A 20,420-nucleotide genomic window follows, 5' to 3' on the forward strand; every position below is an offset into this window, starting at 1 on the left:
GTGATGATATTTTATCATATCACAGGTGATTCCCACCCCTAACGGTCATTCAAGGTGAGAACAATGTTATCGCTTTGTAATTTACTGGTTGTGTCCTCTGATTTCTCTGTAACATTTTACACATATGGTATAATTCATTTTGGAAGATAAAATTTGTTGATGCCAAATTAGTTTGAGTTGGACTATGAACAGTTTTGAATACTTTGGGGTCATTATCATATTCATAAATGAGAACGAACACAGAAAGTGTTGTAGATATACATTGGAGTAAAGATAACTGTTGGCTGCATCTCACAAGTCAACCTCAATCCAGTTGAAAGCTCCAAAAAAATCTTTTTTGGTTTCCCCAAAAAGCCAGTTAGCAAAAGCTTTGAGGTATTTTGTCACAGAACAGTTGCACAGTTGTGTTGAAGTGTAGCCTAATCACTAGATCCCAGCTGAGCTGGAATGGATGGCAGCAAGAACACTGCTGCTCCAACTGAATATTGAGCATACTGCGCCCTCCCATTTTGGAGAGTTTGGACTCCCAAGTTGAACTTGGCAAGTTCAAACTCCCAAGGACGCGAGTCTAAACTTGGCGTACTCTGTATGGAAAAACGACCTCCAGTCTCTCTGTCTGACTCTCTCTCTTTGATTCTGAAACATTCAAACCACAGTCTCTCCCCTGGACCTTTCTGTTTCTCCCGAGGGTCCTCTGTGACATCCACTGCTGTTACTAATACTACTGCTGCTCTGTCTTTGCTGTAGTGAAACAACATGAAACATGAAAACGTGAGTGAAATATTAACACAGCAGAGAGAGAGCAAGCATTCAAATGTGTTTGTCTGATCTGCTGTAATTATACTTGTGAGGAGCAACTCTTGAAAAGCCAGGCACTTCTGATGATAATTTAGTTTGTGACAGCTGGTCCTGACAGCTAAAAAAGCTTTCTGGTTAAGATGAGGGACTTGGTTACAAATGGGTTTAGAGATAGTGTAGGTGTGTTGTTATGTTTGATGTTCTGTGAGTGTTCGCCCTCAGTGAGTGAGTGCAAGTCAGTCCTCAAAAGTCTGCAAAATGTGTGTAAGAGAAGTGAGACAAATATAGAATTTGTGTTGTTGGTTTACTGGGACAGTTTCTAAGTCTGCATTTCACATCTTTACATTTTGGGCCTCGCGCTGAGTGACACTTTAATCCAGAGTTTCTCACAATGAATAAGTATGGAGGATTTCTGTGTCTCGCTCACAGACATTATGACAGGACATACCGCTGTTTTCAGACTACTGCAAGGGATCTCTCTGAACACTAACACGGCTAACACGCACTGTCTAAATTGACTGATAATTGATAATTGTGTTCACACTGGGATTGGCTGCAGCCCCCGCAACCCTTACGAGGACAAGCGGTTACAGAAAATGACCGACTACTAAGAGATGTTGACTAACCATGTCATACTAACATGGAGGGGCGGGCCTTAGGACCTATACTGCAGTCAGACACCAGGGGGTGATCGAGATTAAATAGCCTCACTTTGGGGGGGCTGTCGTGTTGTCCATCTTTATATACAGTCTATGGCTGTAACATACAGCACTTTCAAGAGAATTCAGATGGACAGCTGTCCTCTTTGTAGAAAAGTAGAAAAAAAGGTATTTCTCTGGTAAACATCTACAACTGACATGTTTGATAAATGTCAGCTCCAACTAAGCCTAGCTGAAATAAATATATCAACCAATTGTGTGTGTGTGTATATACTATATATATATATATATATATATATATATATATATATATATATATATATTCATCAGGAACTATTACACTCTAAAACTTCTTTCTTCATTACCAACCACTGAAGTCCTTCTTTCAATTCACTTTTACGTAAATGACTTTGTGCAAGTGTTTAATCTCGCCACACTTAATGGTACAGAAATTACTTTCACGCTGAAATTATAGGCCTACTTTGAAGAGACACACATGGATAAAAATGAGACTCATTTAATTTGTAACTGCATCCTTGGAGTTTGAAAACTTTATGATGCCAATTTATGAGATTTGTTCCTCCAAAATCAATTGAGAATCAAGTTATTAAGAGTTTAGCATGCACAAAATGGCAATCATAAGCTATTTGGGTAATGGCCTTGTTAAAAGTGACTTATCTTCCAGTTCATTGTCTATTTCCTCCTCCTTGAGCAATAATCCATTCGCTGTTTTGTGAGTCATAGACTGCTACACACAAGAATAATACAAAAAAGAATACCACTGAAGCCACATATAATACACTGGAGAAAAATCAAAACAGATAAAACAAGTTGTGAGACAAGGGGTGTAAAAAATATGTAGTAAGAAGTTCATTTTATATTTGTGTTGATCTTTTTGATATGTAGCACTTTGTAACCCTGGTGTCAAATGTTTCAAAATGTGCTGATTTATTTACTTGCTCCACCAGTATCTCGTTATCCCTGCAAGATTTTGGCAAGGTAAAAAAGTCTTCAGTTTATAGAGTATTTTATTATTCCGCTCATCACTTTCAAAACTGTTATGCCTTTCATTACCACTATGACCCAGTACCCTCACATCCTTGGGTCTTTTTGGTTTCTACGATAATTTATGCCCCTGACCAAGGTGTTATTGGGGTTTTTTTTGCCATGGGGGCACGTCAGTGTTCAGTGACAGCTGAAGAGGTTGTCAGATTGATCAGATTTTCTTTAAGGCTGAGGAGATTTCTTAGCTCTCTGTTTCTCAGCTAAAAAAAAGCTGTCCAAAACAGACAGCTGAAGGCAGATTCATACCATCCACCCAATGACCCTCTTGGAACCTATTTTATGTGCCTAACAGAGGAGATGGAGAAAAGGAGGCAGAGAGACGGAGAGATCACAGAGCAGGCGAAATGGAAATAGAGGAGTGTTAAGCTGTAGCTCAAAAAGAAAAGGGAAAGAGATTAGACACAGGGGCTCTGTTGCTGGTTTGATTTGAATTAATCCATTTACTTGATATTGAATCATTTGGAATCCCGCATGAAAATTGCATTTGACATCCCATTATACATCCCATTGTGACAAATATTAGCCACTCAGTGTAGTTTCATCGTGTAGTTTCATGTAGAATCCATAGGGGAGCCGAGTTGCCGCTGATCTATAATGCATGGGAGGAGAGTGTCTGCAGGGCTTTGGGGGATTTTCTGTATGTGTTGAGGCTTTGCCATATAATTCTTTCATCATCTGGTTTTTACTGTTTTTTGTCTTACTCAGTGAGTATTTAGGCAGAAGTGAGGGTTGGGGATGACTGCTGAGAATGTTTTCAGCAGCTTTAAGTGCTCTGGGAGTCTACTTCTGCCTGAGCTGTGCCCAGACACTGTCCTGTATCTTTTTGGGTGAAGCATGACTTCTGTAATTCCCTTGAACACAGACAGCTGGATAAAGGAAGCAGGAGTAGCTGCGACCTGCTAGACGTAGAGGAGCAAGGCTATAGAGAGAGAGAGAGAGAGAGAGAGACAGAGAGAGAGAGAGAGGCACAAGGAAGGTTTGGAAACAGCTCGGAAACAGAAAAGAAATGACAAGGACACAGGCTATAAAATAAAGAACGACAGCCCAACATTTAGATAAGAGCGGGAAAGGACTGAAATCCCTCGCTATGAAAAGTAGGAGAGTGATGCTGCTTTATAAAGGGAAGAGGCACAGCCTAGACAATGTAAGAACTACTGTCGTGTGTCATCACAATCACCCAGTTGTTATCAGTACTTTAGTGCTGAGACGGGGGATGACTCAATAGCACAAGTTTGCACATATGCACGCACACACACAGCAACTGACGGAACAATTTTCTTTAATCTCAATAACCGTGAAGGCGGTAGATTGACCCGCTTAATCTGCAAAGCAACTGATCAGTAATTTCATTCCTTTATTCTTTATCATATTCAGTAATGCCTGTATCTCCCAGTATCCATAATACATGCGTTGTGATAATTTGAAGTGCATTATGTAACCGTTTCTCAAAACCCTCAGGCAGCAGTGGGTGAAGAGGTGGAAGAAGCAAGAGATTTGCTGCAAGAGAAGGAGGAGAAAGAATGAATGGAGGAGGGAGGTGAAGACGTAAGAAATGAAGGGGAAACTAGGATGAGAAAATGAGAATGGGATATGGAGGGGGGAGGGGAGGGTGGCACGGGGATGCGCAGAACTGGATTCATGTAAACGACTCTGCAAACAAGACAGACAAACACAAAGTTTGTTTCAGGCAGACGATGGAAGAGATGCGAAGTAGGATGGAGACTACTCCCTAATCTACATCTCAATGCAGCCCTACAGAGATGTAGATAAAGACTGTAAATGTACATAAAGGTTTAGAGGCCAAATGTGAAGAATTAAATGCATCTAGTTATTATAAAATTAGATTTACACAGGAATCTACGTTCAGATTGTGGTTTAAATGCAGTGGGAAAATGGGCCGATTAATTTATATTTTGCATCACCAGGGTGATGTCTCAACTGAAACCACTCAAAGCACAATTGATATCATATCATAAAGCCAAAAAAATCAGAGCGAAATGCACAACAAAAAGTTATAATTTGCAGCAACTGTATCAGTGTGAGTTTGAGAACTACACTTTGATGAGTCTCCATGTTTAAATCATTCAAATGTTATGTCAGTGGTATTTATGCTTTGCTTCAAATCCAATTAAAAGATGGTTAAGTGTTTGGTTTTTATTCACTAGTTCTATTCGATAACCCCTGAAGTGGTGTTGAATCAAGTACAGCAGTCGGGGTAATTCTAATCAGAGTTGGGCTTAAGATTAAGATAAGTCTCTTACAAAATGAGACCACAAAGTTATGAAATCTGTGTAAAAGGCCAATCTGTTTTGATTAATTTGAAATAAACCTGAATTGAATACTTAATCAAATCGTATTGATTTCGACTCAAGTCTAGTCTTTCAAACTCAAGGTACTAGGCTTAAAATTGGCATTTTTCTACATATATTCCCTTTTCTCCTAACTTTCGCCTATTGAAAGTTTTTAACACCTTCTCACTTTCAACTCTTCCAGTACCAATGTTTGGTGAGTGGCCCTATAATGCTCTGCATACCCTCCAGTAAGTTTAGGAGGTTCGGGACAGCATGTAGCTGTCAGGCAGCAGTTTCCTTACATGCACAGGAAATGTACAGTTTCTACTACTTAAGCATACAGTCTCTTTTCAAAATAAAGTTATAACGTAGGTAAAAAAAAATTTTAAAAATTGGTTTACTTCCTTAGGTTTAGACAACAAAAGCCTGTAGTTAAATTTAGAAAAAAAAAACATTGTGGTTTGGCTTAAACAAGTATGTTTCTTACTTACCTAATGTAACAAAATATAACATGGTTCACATTTATCATGTTACATATGTCACTAGCATAGTGTGCTACACATACTAGCACACTGTAGTGTTATTAAAATTCTCAATTGGCTTTTGGTTTCCAACAGGACATGAACAGCAACCTCCCAGTTGAAAGTCTGGCGTTCGTGTGATCCAAAAAACCTATGTGAGCTTTCTCACTCTTAATACTTTGGCTGTTGCTCTGAGCTTCATAAATGCTGCCAGCAAGTGCATCTCATACTGCTGCTAAAGGGTGCCACGGTGCATCAGTATCTGACAAGTTAGGAGTAAAACCAGGTTGAAGTTGTATTTTTGCCTGTGAATGGGTTTGGAAGCCTGAGCGAATTAGATAGTGAAAATTATTATTCTAATATATCCATTAAAACTGTTAACCAATATGACATTCATGTGGAATGACTCATTGGACTGCTCTTGGGACATATTTAATTCACTAAAATCCCAATACAGGCTGAAGTTAAATCAGCAGAAGTTGTATTTGTGAGTAAACACAGACAAAAAACAATCAAAGTCGCTTCTTTCTCCTGGGGGGTTACATGTCCTTTGTTTTCTGTTCCTCTGTTTCACACCTTCTGATCAGAGCATGTTTGCAGCCTTGGTATAACTTGGCAGCCAGGACAGACACTTTGAGCATTCAAATGCTGTGCATCCAAAATGCCAAGTTTTCTGATCAAACACAGGATGCCCAGAGAAATTAAAACCCTTCAAAGGGCTGCAGTCCATCAACTGGACGTAATTCTGCAAGAGATGACGTGAACATCCAAGCCAAACATTTTACATAATGAAAGAGATTGAGCCTAAAAGACTGTTCTTGGGGGTTTCATAATCAATAATGTCAATAGACATTTCTCCCTTTGTGCAGTGTAGCTTTAATCTGGACTTTTATTTTCCCCGATGTTCGCTGTTATAATGATGAGCTAAGACAGCTTTCTGATTTAATCATCTGCTTTGCTTACAGTTCAGTGTGCACTTCAAAGGTCAATCTCCTAGGACTAACCAGACTTAATGTCTGCCTTCTGCACTCAGTAGAAAAGCCAGTAAGCCAAAGCATCACAGGATCATGTTGGTCCAACGTGTACATTTACAAAATCACAGATACAGTGTGACATATAACTTAGAATCTACAGAGGGCTAACCTCTTTTCCATAACAAATTTATACTTTGCACCAGCTCCTGTTTAAGATTTCCTAATGAGACGTTGAACCTTTGCAAATAACCTCTGAGTTTATAGACAGAGAGAGGGGGTATCTGCTGTTAAACCTCACAGCCAGCATGTGCCGCCAGACTGAGCAGGATGGCATTTTTAATAGGAAGGAACAGAGGGGAAAACTGAGGAGGGCCAATGTTGTGCATTCTTAATGTTGGGGGTGGGGGGGTGATGGGGTGAGGAGGGTTTGGCTTGCCTGAGGCAAAGCATCCACAAAGTGCATTTTGAATGTGAATTGTCCTGACCTCAGTTCATCTCCAAACTCAAACAAAGGCTTACCAACAGATGACAACTTCATAGAATGCATGCATCATTTGTGATGCACACACATAGTTTCTAATTTTCTAATTTCTGTCGCTCACTGTACAAGATATTCAGTAAGATTTCATGTGGTTGGACAGGCAGTTTGAGCTGGATTTACAGCTTGGCAAAAGATAAATAGTTGGCAGCAATATCTCTATTCCCCTTGTAGCTGCTTAAAATCTGATCAATAACTTGTTTCACTTATTTAGCAAAATAGGCAGACGTTTTCTAGTCCTGAACAACTCTCAAGAGGAAACTAACAGCCTGCCAAACTTGCTGAAACTCCCTGCAGTCACTTCTGTGATAAACAACAGTAGCCTCACAACATCCCCATAATGCTCATGAGGGGATAATTTTATTATCTTTTGAATAATGTCAACATTACTTTCCCGTGTTTTACATGTTTTATGACAGCAGTGGATATCACAGAGCTCTACCCATGAGGCCTCTTCATTGAGGGAGAGAAAGCTTGTCGTATACTGCCAGACAGGCTGTTTCCTTCAATGAAGGACATCGCCATAACAATTATTATTGTAATTATTATATAAAATTATTTGTATAGACATAGTTAATTGCTTCAACATTAAAATAAAAAACCACATACATTTGTTGTGACCATTCTCTTAAAAATGAGACTATAGGTCTTTTTATTATTACGACCAATATTTACATTTAGTCAGTCCCTCTAGGATTTTGCAGACTGTTTTTGTAATTGTTGTTTCCTGAAATGCCTGATTTATTGGCAGCTTTTCTAAAAGGTTGCAGTGCAAGTTGTGATAATTTTAGTTGTTTTATCAAGACTTGGTATTCTATTTTAAAGTTAGTTATATAGGATCACATCATGATATGATGTATTTTCAGAGCCAATACTGGCAAAAAGTTGAAGTTTTCTTAGTTTTCTAAGTCAGAGCCAGTCAAGAAGATTTCGAAACAGCGATGACAATGAGGTGACGCTGTCCTGACTGTAAAGACAGTGATCGACAGGAAGAATAGGTTACATGACAGATGAGGGAGCCACATATAAGAGCTAGACCACTGTGCGCTGCGCAGCTTTACTGTCAGGTAAATGAGAGCCAACAGGATCCCGAACTCCAACAGTTTCAGTGTCAAGTGAGAGAGACACCATGCGCTCCACAGCTCCACAATCAGGTGAGGGAGAGCCTGGTGTGCCTCTGACTGCTTGAAAGCAGTTGTGACACTTTGTAGTTTGTGGAATTAAAAAGCTCCAAGACTTACTAGTGAGTGCAATAATCTGTGTCCAGTGTTGTAAAATTGTTTGTTAGGTTTTGTTGTGCACCTGAAATGATGTCCTCCCTATGACAGATGTTATATTTTGCCTGCTTTCTGCTGCAAGAAATGGCTCCTCTTGGGGACAGCTGTGGGGGGCTTCACGTGTTTTCGCTCTCTACAATGAAATGAGTCAAAGTTGCAGTGAAGTTGCAATGATTGGCCAAAATTAAAAGGCTGTGTAGAATTCAAAGGGATTGCCTGAATTTTCAAGAACTGTTGCGATCTCAACATTGTAAGAACCTGGAGGGACTGATGTAGTGTAGGTGGCAACCTTTAGTGGCCGTAGTAATTACGACGGGAGCAAAGGAGGACATCAGGGGATGTAGTATAAAGAGCAGCAAAATCTGCCAGAGGCAGGCGGGGTGATCAGTCAAAAAGAGGCCCAAAGGAATGTCAGTCAGTCTTGCTTCCAATGTTTCTAGTAGCCCTTTTAATGCCTATTCAAAGCTGGAACGTCACATTGTTATTCAGCATTGCTATTCTTTATAAAAGGTACGATCATGAAATGAGGGAACAGAGCTGTCTTGCTTTTTAGCAAAGGAGTGCATACCAGCACTAATACGACATATACATAAAATGGACAGGTGGCAGGATAGGACCATGGAAGGTCGTAACATTTTGATAATGTGTTGTGTATACGACCAATCCTCGAGAGATTAAAAAAAAGAAGCAAGCAGTTATTTAGCAGCTCCCTCAAAGAACAGCAGCCAAAAATGTGCGCAAATTGTGAAGACAGTAAGGTCCAGGAGTGCCTTACCCTCCAAGCAAAGGACAAGATCAATTACCATAACAGGGCCGGTAAATGATTTTTACTGGCATGCTATGCCATTTTTTACTGTTTATAAAGTGCTGCTGGCACATATGTCATATGGGACACGAGAGGCTGATGCTTTGCACACCCATCACTCATCTTCTGCTTCTGGTATGCTGGCATGCTATCTTTGGTTCTATATAAAAATTAGGGCTGTCAAACAATTAATTTTTTTTAATCAGAATTTCTATCGTGAATTGCGATTAATCATATTTTTCAATCACGTTTCAAATACCATTATTTTGCATTACAAAACAGTTATGAAGTCCATATTGACAAGGTAAACCAATTCTTACCAGATTGTTTTGTTTATTTGTTAGCCACTGATTTGCACCATGTCAATCAGCTAACTTTTCTCAAAATTACAAAGGGAAGTGCAAGTTGGCCCTTTAAAAATATAATTAGTCATAAGTTAAAGCACTTGTTGTTTCTCCTCTCCCTACCTAAGTTTAGGAAGTCTGGTGATTCTTCTCAGAAACATCCAACCCCCAACTCTGAAAGTGAGCCACAGATCACGAGTCTGCTGTTCTTTTTGAAAACACTTCAATAAGGACAACAAGAAATCAGCTGCTGCCAGGCACACACATACTATATGTGGCACCTCTGCATGTTGGGGAGACAGAGAGTGTAATCATGCCTGATAGAAAAACAACTTTGTACCTAGAAATACGGCCCTAAAAGGAATTGACAGGCTTGAGCATTATTCTTGCGGTGTGTTGATTCTCATGCTCACACACCTGAGGTGAGGAGAGAAAACAAGTGCATCGCTAATGTGGCATGAATTAATGATGCAAATTGAAAAGACACCCAGAGTGGACTGCAAAAAACATGACATCAACCATTCGTGGTGCCTATTAAAAATATGATGCATGATGAAGTTGGAGCAGCGAAGGAAAGCAATGTGGATATGATTAATAGATTGATTTATCAATTATTATGCTTCCAATTACACTTGGTGGAAAACATTACATCTTTCAGGCTATCAAGCATTCGTTAGAGCTGTTGTGATTCAGTGGGATGTTTTAGAGAAAACCTTGAACCTTTAATCTTTTCCACCTTGTTTCCTATATTAGTCAAACTGGTGACATGATGATGAAGTCCACAGTCATGGCCAGCCTGAGGCATAACTGAACTAAGCAGTTGCTTATGGTGCCACAGCAACCATGAGTCTACACAGAGCATGATAAAGAGAGAGTTTTTCACCTATTTTGTCAGCCACATTTTTCAAGAGTTTTTCAGTATTACTTTTCTTTATGATTTATTCTTAGACTTTAACCATTAGTTGTTCTCTTGTTGCATCCCTTACAAATATCTTTTGGGGTTCCTCTTTTTATTGTGATTTTAAGTAGCTATAACTTTTTTTCATATTAGCAATGGATGACGTGTCTCTTTGAATGTAAAATGGGTTACTGGTAGAGACAAACCCACAGAGAAAAACCATTCTGAGTTTTATAGCACTTTTCAGCTTATTGTTTTGGTTTTCCAGTCCGCAACTTTACTGTTTTGGCTCATTCTAACTGCTCTCAAACTGCCATTCACAGACACCCCGGCACCAAACAACAGACGGACAAAGTTACCAACTAGCTGGTGAACATAGTGGAGCTTTAGCAGCTGAAGAGCCAGATATTTTGCTAAAGAGCTGGTGGAGATCCTACAGATGGACAGCATCACAGCTGCCCAAAGTGAAGTGAAAACATTGCCCTTGCCCCCCAGGTGTCATAAAACCTGCCCCCTCCATGTTAGCAGATGAGCCATCGGCCAAACTTAAACCTCAGAGTACAAGTCAAAAATTATTTCTCTCAAATATGAATTCTGCCATTGTAGATAGTTCTTATCACCCTGATGTATGTTCAAGTCTTAATTTATTTTTAATTTGCTATTTAAAAAAAAAAAGGGAATGTGAGGATATGATTTAAAGCTGTGTGTTTCTGTCTGTGTCCTTGCAATCACTGGGCTGCTTTAGAAGATCAAATTACAAAAAGAGTTTTATAATTGTTTTTATGTAGCTGGCATTTTTTTATGACCAAACAAAGCAATATTATTGAGATATATTTTGTGTATTAGGAGTGTAGTGCAGTAGAGTGGGAATCCAGTCAAACTCTCCATACAGGACCTTCAAAGGCACCTCCAAGTTTACTTTAATTTTCCAGTGACATACAGTATTTTTGTGAGGTTCTTTCTGTTCACAGCCTACTGGAGAGTACTTCAAATTTTATGTTGCCTGAGTCAAGGAGGCTTTCTGAGGGCCAGAGTCCCCTGCTAAAGAAAAGCACAATAGAGGAGGCAGAGGAAGAAGGATGTAGCTGATGGTGCTGCAGCCCACGGTTGGATAGCAGCTAGCCTGGCTGGAGAGCAGCCTGCCGGGCCAGCAGCAACATCATCACCTTTAGCCAAGCTGATGAGGACTGAACTGCTGAGAACCATCAGGCAGAGCTGACTGGCAGTATTTGCACTGCAGTTGCCCACCATTGCCAACTGAAGCTACAGTAAATTACTGTGGGTTTCAGCATGGCCTTATTTTTTCATTGAACTATGTTGCTGACACCAGCATAGAGAGGAAAGTGCCGACATGTGTGACAACAGGAGGTTAGAAACTTTCCTCAAAGATAAACTGTGCCAAGTGTAACAAGAGGCAAGCAGAAAGCTTTGCGTTCAGAGCATGTTTTCATGGCCATGTATTTTTACTGCTAATTAGCAACTGTTATCATTATGGATGATTACTGAATGGGAGTACTGAGAGCATGCCTCAGGGCCCAAAGTATCAGGGGGGCCCTGGCCTTCAACTGCCAAAGTTTACACAAATGAACATGTAAGAGATTCAAAATGATGCAAAATAATTGTAAAGAGACACAAAATAACAATGAAAGGGGCAAAACATCCACAAAGACACACAAAATTGGTATAAAGAGACACAAATCTACCAAAAAGACACAAAAACTATCTTCAGGGGACACAAGATGACCAAAAAATACACAAAATGACCACAGAAATTTAAAATTACATAATGACTACAAAGAGATGCAGCACAACAACAAAAGAAGAGGCTAAGCCACCCCAAAGGTTGTGTTTCTCGGTCCAAAGGCTGAGGTCTTGGGGCCTTTTGCATGTCTGTGCCCAGGGGCTCATTGGCTCAAAATCTGTCCATGGCTATTGTCCTAACATGGTAAGCTAAGATGGTGAACATGGTTCATGGCTGTTGATTCTTACTGACCTCCAAGACCTCTTACCAGGACAGACACACAATTATTTTCAAAATGTCCCAATAAGTCTGTTCTCCTGATGAAGCCTGAACTGTACATGGTGTTTTGAAAAATAAAAAGTATTAAAAACAGTGCACTGTATGTCGAGAATGTTCAAGATCCAGTAGGAAATGCATACTCTTGGTATCAGGGCCAGATCTGATTATTCTTACAAACAAACAGTAAATACAATAGCATTTGCCTTTTTTTTTTTTAATTGACCAGAAACCTCTTGCAGTCATGAGTAATTACAGTCCTCTCTAAGTTGGGGGTAGACGCTTAAAGTTGTTGTGATACTGAGGAGGTGGGAGTGGATCAACAAAGTGTGTGAGTTTGACATTGGAGACCATCTGTTATGTTCAGTTTGGTAATGTTTTCCCGTCCTTATCCATGATGAGATCTTCCTCCAACCTTAACCAATTCGTTGGCAAGTGATCTAGTTGTTTATGCATGAGGACTGGGTTTTTTGACAGCCACATGCAGATGGGAATACTTTTTCACCCTCTCCATTAACATTAAATACAATGCAGTCATTGTATCACTATCTGCCCAGTGAGCCCCAGAGACCTGCTTTAATCTCTGGCTCTTTGATATAATCGCAGCAAAGTCCTCCATCACTGAGGTATGAGCAGTGCGGACATGTTAGAGAGAGTTAGAGATAAACTTAAGCTTCCTGTTTGGCCCGATGTGTTGGATGCTCTTGAACTTTCAAACGGCAAGTCCTTGAAACTTCTGATGTCTGTTTGGCGATAGCTCTGATCGATACCACACTTTAACTTTCCTGCAACCTCTTAACTGCTGGATTTCACAGATGTTTTCTGATTATCCTAAGATCCTGAGAACTCCCTCTTCCTCTCCCTCTCTTTGAAGGTGTCAGAAATTCAGTTCAACAGCAGTTACCATCACAGATCAGGGGCTACATCTGGCACCAATGTCCACTGTCAACATATAATAGTATATAGGGTCAGAACACCCAAATAACCAAAACACAGTATGTTTTCCTCATTTTACTTTTGAAGTATTATTACCATGCAGATGTTTTGTTTTCCTAGGTTTTGAGCTATCTGCCTCCGCAATTTCTGCTAATACCCTAACAGTGAAAAGATTTTATTTAAATTTTTTGGTAGTTGTCACATTTTCAGAAATCCAATTTATAAAAGAACTGCTACTCTGGATAACCCACAGAACATACTGTCACTAGATTTCATACTTCATAATATTTCTTAGGCAAAATAAAGTTCTCAGAAAATCAGCTGCAGCAATGTGAGATGCAAGTGAGAATATTTTCTTTTTATAAACTTTTATACATAATAAAATATACATTTTTCACAGACTCTTTGTCTTTAAGTTCTGGTTTATTTTGCCATCTATTGTCACATGTTTGGCCCTAGTGCTGTTACATAAGATGCTGCTGCTCTCTTATCAAGCCAATTTGTGTTGTCTTTGACAAATCATGAGAAATCCTTTGGCAGCACCCATTTTTAAGAGATTTTCACATGGACTCTGGCTCATAGCACATTCATAATGCCTGACAAAAGACATCACAAGCTCTGTGTAGCACATCCCAGGAACACTGAAGAGTTATTATTCCATCTCTACTTCAGAGTATATTTTATGTCATTCGTGACACAGCAGTGTGTCATTTTGCTGAGCACAGACTGTATACTCTATCCAGCAAACTGCAAATGATACTTTTACTTGAAGCTTAAAGTGACAGCTCCGACACTAAGACCAATAATTACAAAACACAATTGTGCTTTCAAATGCATTTTGAGATAGTCTGATTGTAATATATATATCTATATCTGAATCCTGAGCCTGTCAATCTTGTATTGTGTTGTCTATTCGTAGCAGTAATTATTACAATATACAACTTCTGGATCAAAATGATTGATTATAGCTTTTGTTAATGATATTACAATAAAACTAGTTTGCTTGGCATTATTACCATTGCATGCAGTGGCAGTTTTGCAAAAGGACAGAGTTGGTTGGACACTCGAAATGAGAGGCCTGACTCTGCATACATTTGTGAAATCCTGCTCCTCTACTTCTAATATTACATCCAAAAAAAAAGAGGAAAGAAAGGAATAAAAACAAGGCTGAGTTAAATGGTTCCTGTGCTCGAAACCCATTCAGAATCACAGAGCGTGGCCATGACACAGAAAAACATTTTGCAAGACAGTTCCTGAGGGTTTCGGGGTTTTTGTGTGTGGAATAAAACCACCAGCTGTAAATCCTTCACTCATCCCTTCACCTGACAAGCTTTTTTATCACATCACAACACTGTATTGCAATTCCACCAACGTTGTCCATACGTATGCTGGATTTTATTTGCAGCACGGTCCGTGTTGGCTGAACCAAGAGGAGCCCCAAAGCACGTGCCTGTACACAGCAAAGCCACATGTACAGGCGGCGCTAATTATGCAATGGCCAGACACTATTTGGAAGATGACTCTTTTCATTGTGCTTTAAAAATAAGTAGCCTTTCAAACCAGGGAGCAATTGAACAAAAAAGGGATCTGATTGATTTGAAAGGTAACACAGTGCAGACCTCAAAACTGGAAGATTTTACTTTTAGACCTTTTCTTTGATGTAACTCCAACTCTGCATGCCCTTATGTATATATGATGATGGAGTCAAGTTATTCAGTTGTCGTCATGTGAACCTTGTGTCTGCTCAGTACATCACTTACTGTACTGTGATGTACACACAAGTGCATTTTTGACATCATCTGTATTGTTCCTAAATTTTATCAGATCTGTTTGCTAATCATTATGATCTACTGTTTATTACGTAAACATTTAAATGAAAACTAACAATGCTCATTCACATTTAAGATCCCCTCCCCAAGGGAGGCCTCAGAGTTACTGCAGGGTGTTACCAAATTATTGCTTGGAAATATAGAAGGGTTTGGCTTTTGTTTTGTTTTTTCAATTTAAATAGACCTGAAAATAAAAAATTACCTGAATCCAATGTATTATTGGCAAAGATAAAATGGCCGATTCGTTTTTAAAAAAAAAGAAGTACACAACATTAACAAAAGGCTAACTGTTACGCATATGAATCCTTGTGCAATCGTGTTAGCTAATTGATGCTTAATCACAATCACTAGTTAGTTAATAGTTATGTATTATTGAAACATACTGGCCAGTCGGCTTTATTATTACTACTTAACGTGTAATGACATTTTGTGATTCACATTGGATCGTTTTGCAACTTTTAGAGCAACATATTCCAAAATAGCATCCGCATCTAAAACCAATGTATATGTATGTATAAATCTATGAATTTGACAACAGTAATTATTTTTATAGTTTAGTATCTTTTATACATGGCACGTTATTCTAGGCACAGTTTATATTGCAACTTAATTTTATGTAACATATATAGTAGGGGGTAACTGCTCCGTCTCTTTCCCAGCTAAGAGGTCCTTGGCCTAAAAAGTGTTGAAGACCACTATTTCAGAGTACACCCAGAGCAATATGGAATTCTGTGTAGAACATTAAAAATAGCCTACTTGGTTGTGTATCATACAATGATTTTTTTTCCTTTCGTGGCATTGCTGAGCTCATATTTCTCGTTTTAAAAATGAGCTCTCTGGTCATCCACCATTCCCATTTGTCTTGGGCTTTCTGCATGGTAAAGTCAATTTTGTGCAGACATATTTGGAGAAATATCTCAGAGGACTGTGCCCCAAAACAAATGATTGTCTATGCCAAAAACGTCTCTCTTTCCCATCCCACACATAACAGATAACATTCTGAATAATTAAATGTATGAGCAGTTATGTTTTGAGGCATAATTTGCACACATGCAAGCAGTTTAGCCCGGCTGCACAAATGAACACGCACAGATGCACACCTCTGCACTGGGACAGCACATTTAGCATATACTGGTATTCCAACAAATGTGGGATCAGTAAGATAAATATTAACACAAGCAGCACATACTGATGCACACAAAAAGGAGAGATGAATGAATGTGATAAACTAGTTTCAGCATGGCCAATCACACAGCATAAAGGTCAGAAACATGACCCTTTGTCCCTTTTACTGAATACAACTATTGATTGTAGTTAATATGCAAATAGTCTGTGTGCAGAGGGACAAAAAGATTAGTTATTTGCATATTGAGATATGTATTAAAGTTTGTACAATGTGTTTTGCATTTTGTGAAATATACGAGCCACTTGGACAACTGTATTTTCACTTTACGGTGTCAAAGTTAAAATTATTACCATTTTTAAATTGCTGCTGCTGATATTCTTAGATCTGTATGAAAGCTGCTATTTAATGAGTGATGATATATCTTTATTGTGGCCAGTCATTTTATTCAGTGCTTCAGTGGGGGAGGAACCCTGCACTTTTTCCCTGGACACCTTCTGTCTTTCCGTGTGCCTGACTGACCATGATTTAAGTTGCTCTTTATCATTATGGTGGTGATTTACTCAGCCATTGCGGTTGGTTTGCACGTTTGTCTAAAACTGAGGTTATATTGCATGGCAGTTGCTTAATTGGTTCCCAGTTAATCAGCGAAGAGCACACAGCATGAGGGTTGTGTTTGTTCTTTGCGGTCACTGTGTTCTGTTTGCCTTAAACTCTTGTGAGTATAAACGTAAAGTGATGTGACACTCCATCGAATGGCTTTTTCCAACAGTAAAAATTGCAGATTAAATGTATAAAAACTTCAATAAAGGGAAAAGCAGCAGCTTACCAAAAGCAGCTGCAACAATATAAGAAAAACACTTATTTTTTATTGTGTGTGAAATAAGATTTTATGTTTTTTTGTGTTTATGCAAGTTATTGAGAATTATTTATGCTCCAGCTGTGGACACTGTTTATTACTGATTTCATCATGTTGCATTTGATATCTTGGAGCTAGTTGCTTAACACTGTTAACATGGTAATCATTGGCGGTGCTTTCTCAAAGTTAATGTGATTCATAAATGAAGCGTCATATTGGATGATGCACATTGTTTACACAGTAAACAATCTGTGACAGTGCCCGCTGAAGAGAGGCGACGGAGGCAGAGAGAGAGAGCGAGAGAGAAAGAGACCTGAGGGAGGCAGCTGAAGGAAGAGCTGCTTTGCAAAGCTGCTTTCAAAGCAGCAGCCGACCAACGGCTGAATCATATTTGCTGAAATATTCAGCAACCACTTCCTACACACTTTCCTCCAATGACTTTTTTTAAACTCTAAGGCTCTTGTTAAGAAGTAACTTAACACCAGCTTTAAGATACTTGCTGACCCCCGATGGTTGAATAACTGCATTTATGTAGCAGCAACCCCGAAACCCATCGGCTATCGTTCTGAATATTTCAGGGGTTACAGTGCAGCTAGCAAATATCAAGACATGACTTCCACTTCCATGCAAAGGTCATTGTTTCTGATAAGCACCTTGAGATGATACATTCACAAAGTCACGATGCCCTATAAACTGATATCTATATAATGAAGATGAATAAATTACTAGTGACCATTGTGTAATTGTATCACTACAGCAATCTGGGACTCAGAACAAAAATGGGTCAAGCCCCTTCCCTACTTCCTACCTCCCTGTTTTAGGCCCCCTTGCCTTCATTTTGACCTGAACTTCACACCAGTTAAGTTCAGACATATAATACACATAGAAACGCTTTGCAAAATACCAAATCCACTTCTGAGGTACTTCTTGCTACAATGGGTGTCACCAGGACCACATATTGCCATGATGACACATACACACACTGACTCAGGAGGTGAAAACTATACCAGATCCCAGGACAATGTCTCCGCTAGCAATAAAAGATTTTGAAAAAGGAATAAAAAGCTAAATCACCATCAGATAATAACCAGTGGGTTATGAGATTTCATTTGGCCGATACTTCTTGTCTCTTTTGCTCTCCACATGGACTTTTTGCCTCCATGCAACCAAAGCCCGCCCAAATGTTACTGGTCAATACTACTAGGACTACAAACCAGAGGGCTTACTATACCAAAGACTTGTCCTATTGCCTCCAGATAGCAGTGATAATGTGGAAATGGTGATCAGAGCTGCAGTAGATTTTAAAGTTTCTAACAAAAGAGATCAGTGAATGTGCTTAAACTGGACTTTCCACATCATATTTCATTGTTTTGCCAGTACTGGAAACAACACACCCCCACCAGAGCAGCCCCTTGCTTTATTTTAAGTTGAAGTAAAGGTGGGTGTAGTGTGTCATTGTACTGCAGTGCCAAGTCTCTGAGGCAGCAGGCCTGGTGTTTGGGTGTCTTACACAAGTGACCACGCTTTGCATCCTGTTGACTACCAAAAATAACATATGTAACAAAAACCTAAGCAGCAATGTCAGATCAGTAAATGCTACACTAGTCTTAGTGTAATATAAGATGATACTGAGACTTCCTGAGGAAAGGCATTGATACATTTTTTTTTTTCATTGATCTACTGCCCATCCAAATGTGAACATCCTAGTTTGATGTACTGAGCTGGTTAGAGTCAACCGCTAACTTCCAGGTAAATTAAGGAGGACTCGTCACATCTCTCACTGGATAAATTTTTGCACATTTCTAATTAAAATGTTACCTCGGGGATGTTTATACCAATCAGCTCAACCAGGATGACTTTTCCCCTCTGCACTTCAGACATAATTTACTGGTGGGTTAGAGAAATGGTATTGTCAAGTGAAATATGTTGGAATAAGATAGTTGGTGAGCTGTGGATAAAGTGTGCGCAAACAGCAGTTGTCCAGTTATTTACTTAAGGGGATTTTGAGGATTAAATTCAATCAGGGCTTCAGAAAATTTCGTTTTTTACGTCCGCTTTTCAGGCCTTTACATTTAGTTGCATGGCAAATATTGTTGCTCAGCTTTTTAACTAAACATGTAATTTCAATAGCTACATGTTTGACTTGTTATGACTTACCTGTGGCTGTCGACGTCCATTGTCTGTTGCAGCTTTTTTTCTTTGTCCTGAAAAAGAAAAAAAACAGACACTTAAAACCGTGGATACTGTAGACTATATGTGTCTTTGCTCCTGCAGAAAGTGTAAGCTTATGAATGTAAAGTTTAACTCACTGTACAGCATTTGCCCAAGGCAATAACTACTTTTCAGTTACAGAATATGGTGCATATTCTGAACTCTGTTTCAGAACAGACTCAAACTTCGCTGGAACTCCTCTCCTTCTGTGAACTCTTTTTAATATGGAGAGTCTAGAGAGTGATACAGTGCACTTTAAGGTCCTTTTCTTCTAACAGTAGTACCCAGACATGCTCCCAATCCATTTCAGACTGGCAATGTGGCCTGATCACCCACCCTGCACTCCCGATGTGTGTATGTGTGTTTGTCTCTTTTTTCTACATTCAACAGAAAACAACACAGGAATAAAAAAAAGAAAAAGCTGGATCATTAAAAAGCGAGGAAGGAGGGTTATTGGGTCGTATCGTTCAAAACTAGCACTCCGTGGCTGAGGAATTTGAGAAGCAGCTAAGTGAAATAGACAATTTTTTAAAAAAAAGACAGTAGTGGAGGAGGTAGAAAGGTTCGCCTTTCTCTCCCTTGTGGGGTCAGCTATGTATGACCAGGCAGTCGGCAGGGCAGTGAAGTGAAGAAGCTGCTGGCATGCTGAGGAAAGGGATCTGATGTATAGTGGTGATGACAAGATCGTTTATTGCCTGGCCTACAAAACTATGAGAAAATGTATTACTCTTTTATCTTGTCTTCTGTCATCAGCTTATTCTCCCCTCTCTTCCGCCTCCACTGCTAACAATCCCCTCCTCCACCAACCTCTAACCTCCTTTTATTTTTCCGCCATCTTCCTAATTTTCTATTTCCTGTTGACAGCTTTGTTCATTCATTTCTGAAGACTGAGTCAGACATTGTCTCTCCTTTTGTTTTTGTGTCATGTTCTTCAATTTAACAGATTGAAGAAATGACCACAGGTGACAGCTTCATTATAAAATTACAAGGATGTAAATTGTCTGGATCATGTCTTCTGGGAATTGCATTATTTATTTTCCCTGTCTTAAATGAGACTTCTAACACAGCCTTTCCACATGAAAGTACAGCTTTTTTTTTTTTTTTACCATGCCTGACCACTCTTTTCTCTCCACATCACTCCTTTCTGGATCCAGTCCCCATTCCTGTCATCATTCCCTTATCATCTTTTTTTTCATTTTTTATTTTGGCCTCACTCCTTCACTGAAAACAAATTTAAATGCAAACAAGGCAAATCTGCCTAGCATGTCCTCCCAC

General features: G+C 39.3%; 1 protein-coding gene and 1 long non-coding RNA gene across 2 annotated transcripts in view; one reads left to right on the top strand and one right to left on the bottom strand.

Annotated features, from left to right (window-relative positions):
• The window catches only part of LOC148187295 (uncharacterized), an 89,615-nt gene that overhangs the window by 23,019 nt on the left and 46,176 nt on the right, over positions 1 to 20,420 (bottom strand). Inside the window, exon 3 of the long non-coding RNA XR_015778842.1 lies at positions 19,092 to 19,138. This is a non-coding gene — a long non-coding RNA (uncharacterized LOC148187295). The remainder of the gene's footprint in view (positions 1 to 19,091; positions 19,139 to 20,420) is intronic.
• mtnr1bb (melatonin receptor 1Bb) overlaps positions 1 to 20,420 on the top strand; it is a 41,407-nt gene that overhangs the window by 6,753 nt on the left and 14,234 nt on the right. The gene's annotated exons all lie outside the window — the stretch shown is intronic.

The sequence above is a fragment of the Plectropomus leopardus genome, chromosome 15, assembly GCF_026936395.1.
Source record: "Plectropomus leopardus strain MGB_pleo_1.0 chromosome 15, ASM2693639v1, whole genome shotgun sequence".
Lineage (NCBI taxonomy): Eukaryota > Metazoa > Chordata > Actinopteri > Perciformes > Serranidae > Plectropomus > Plectropomus leopardus.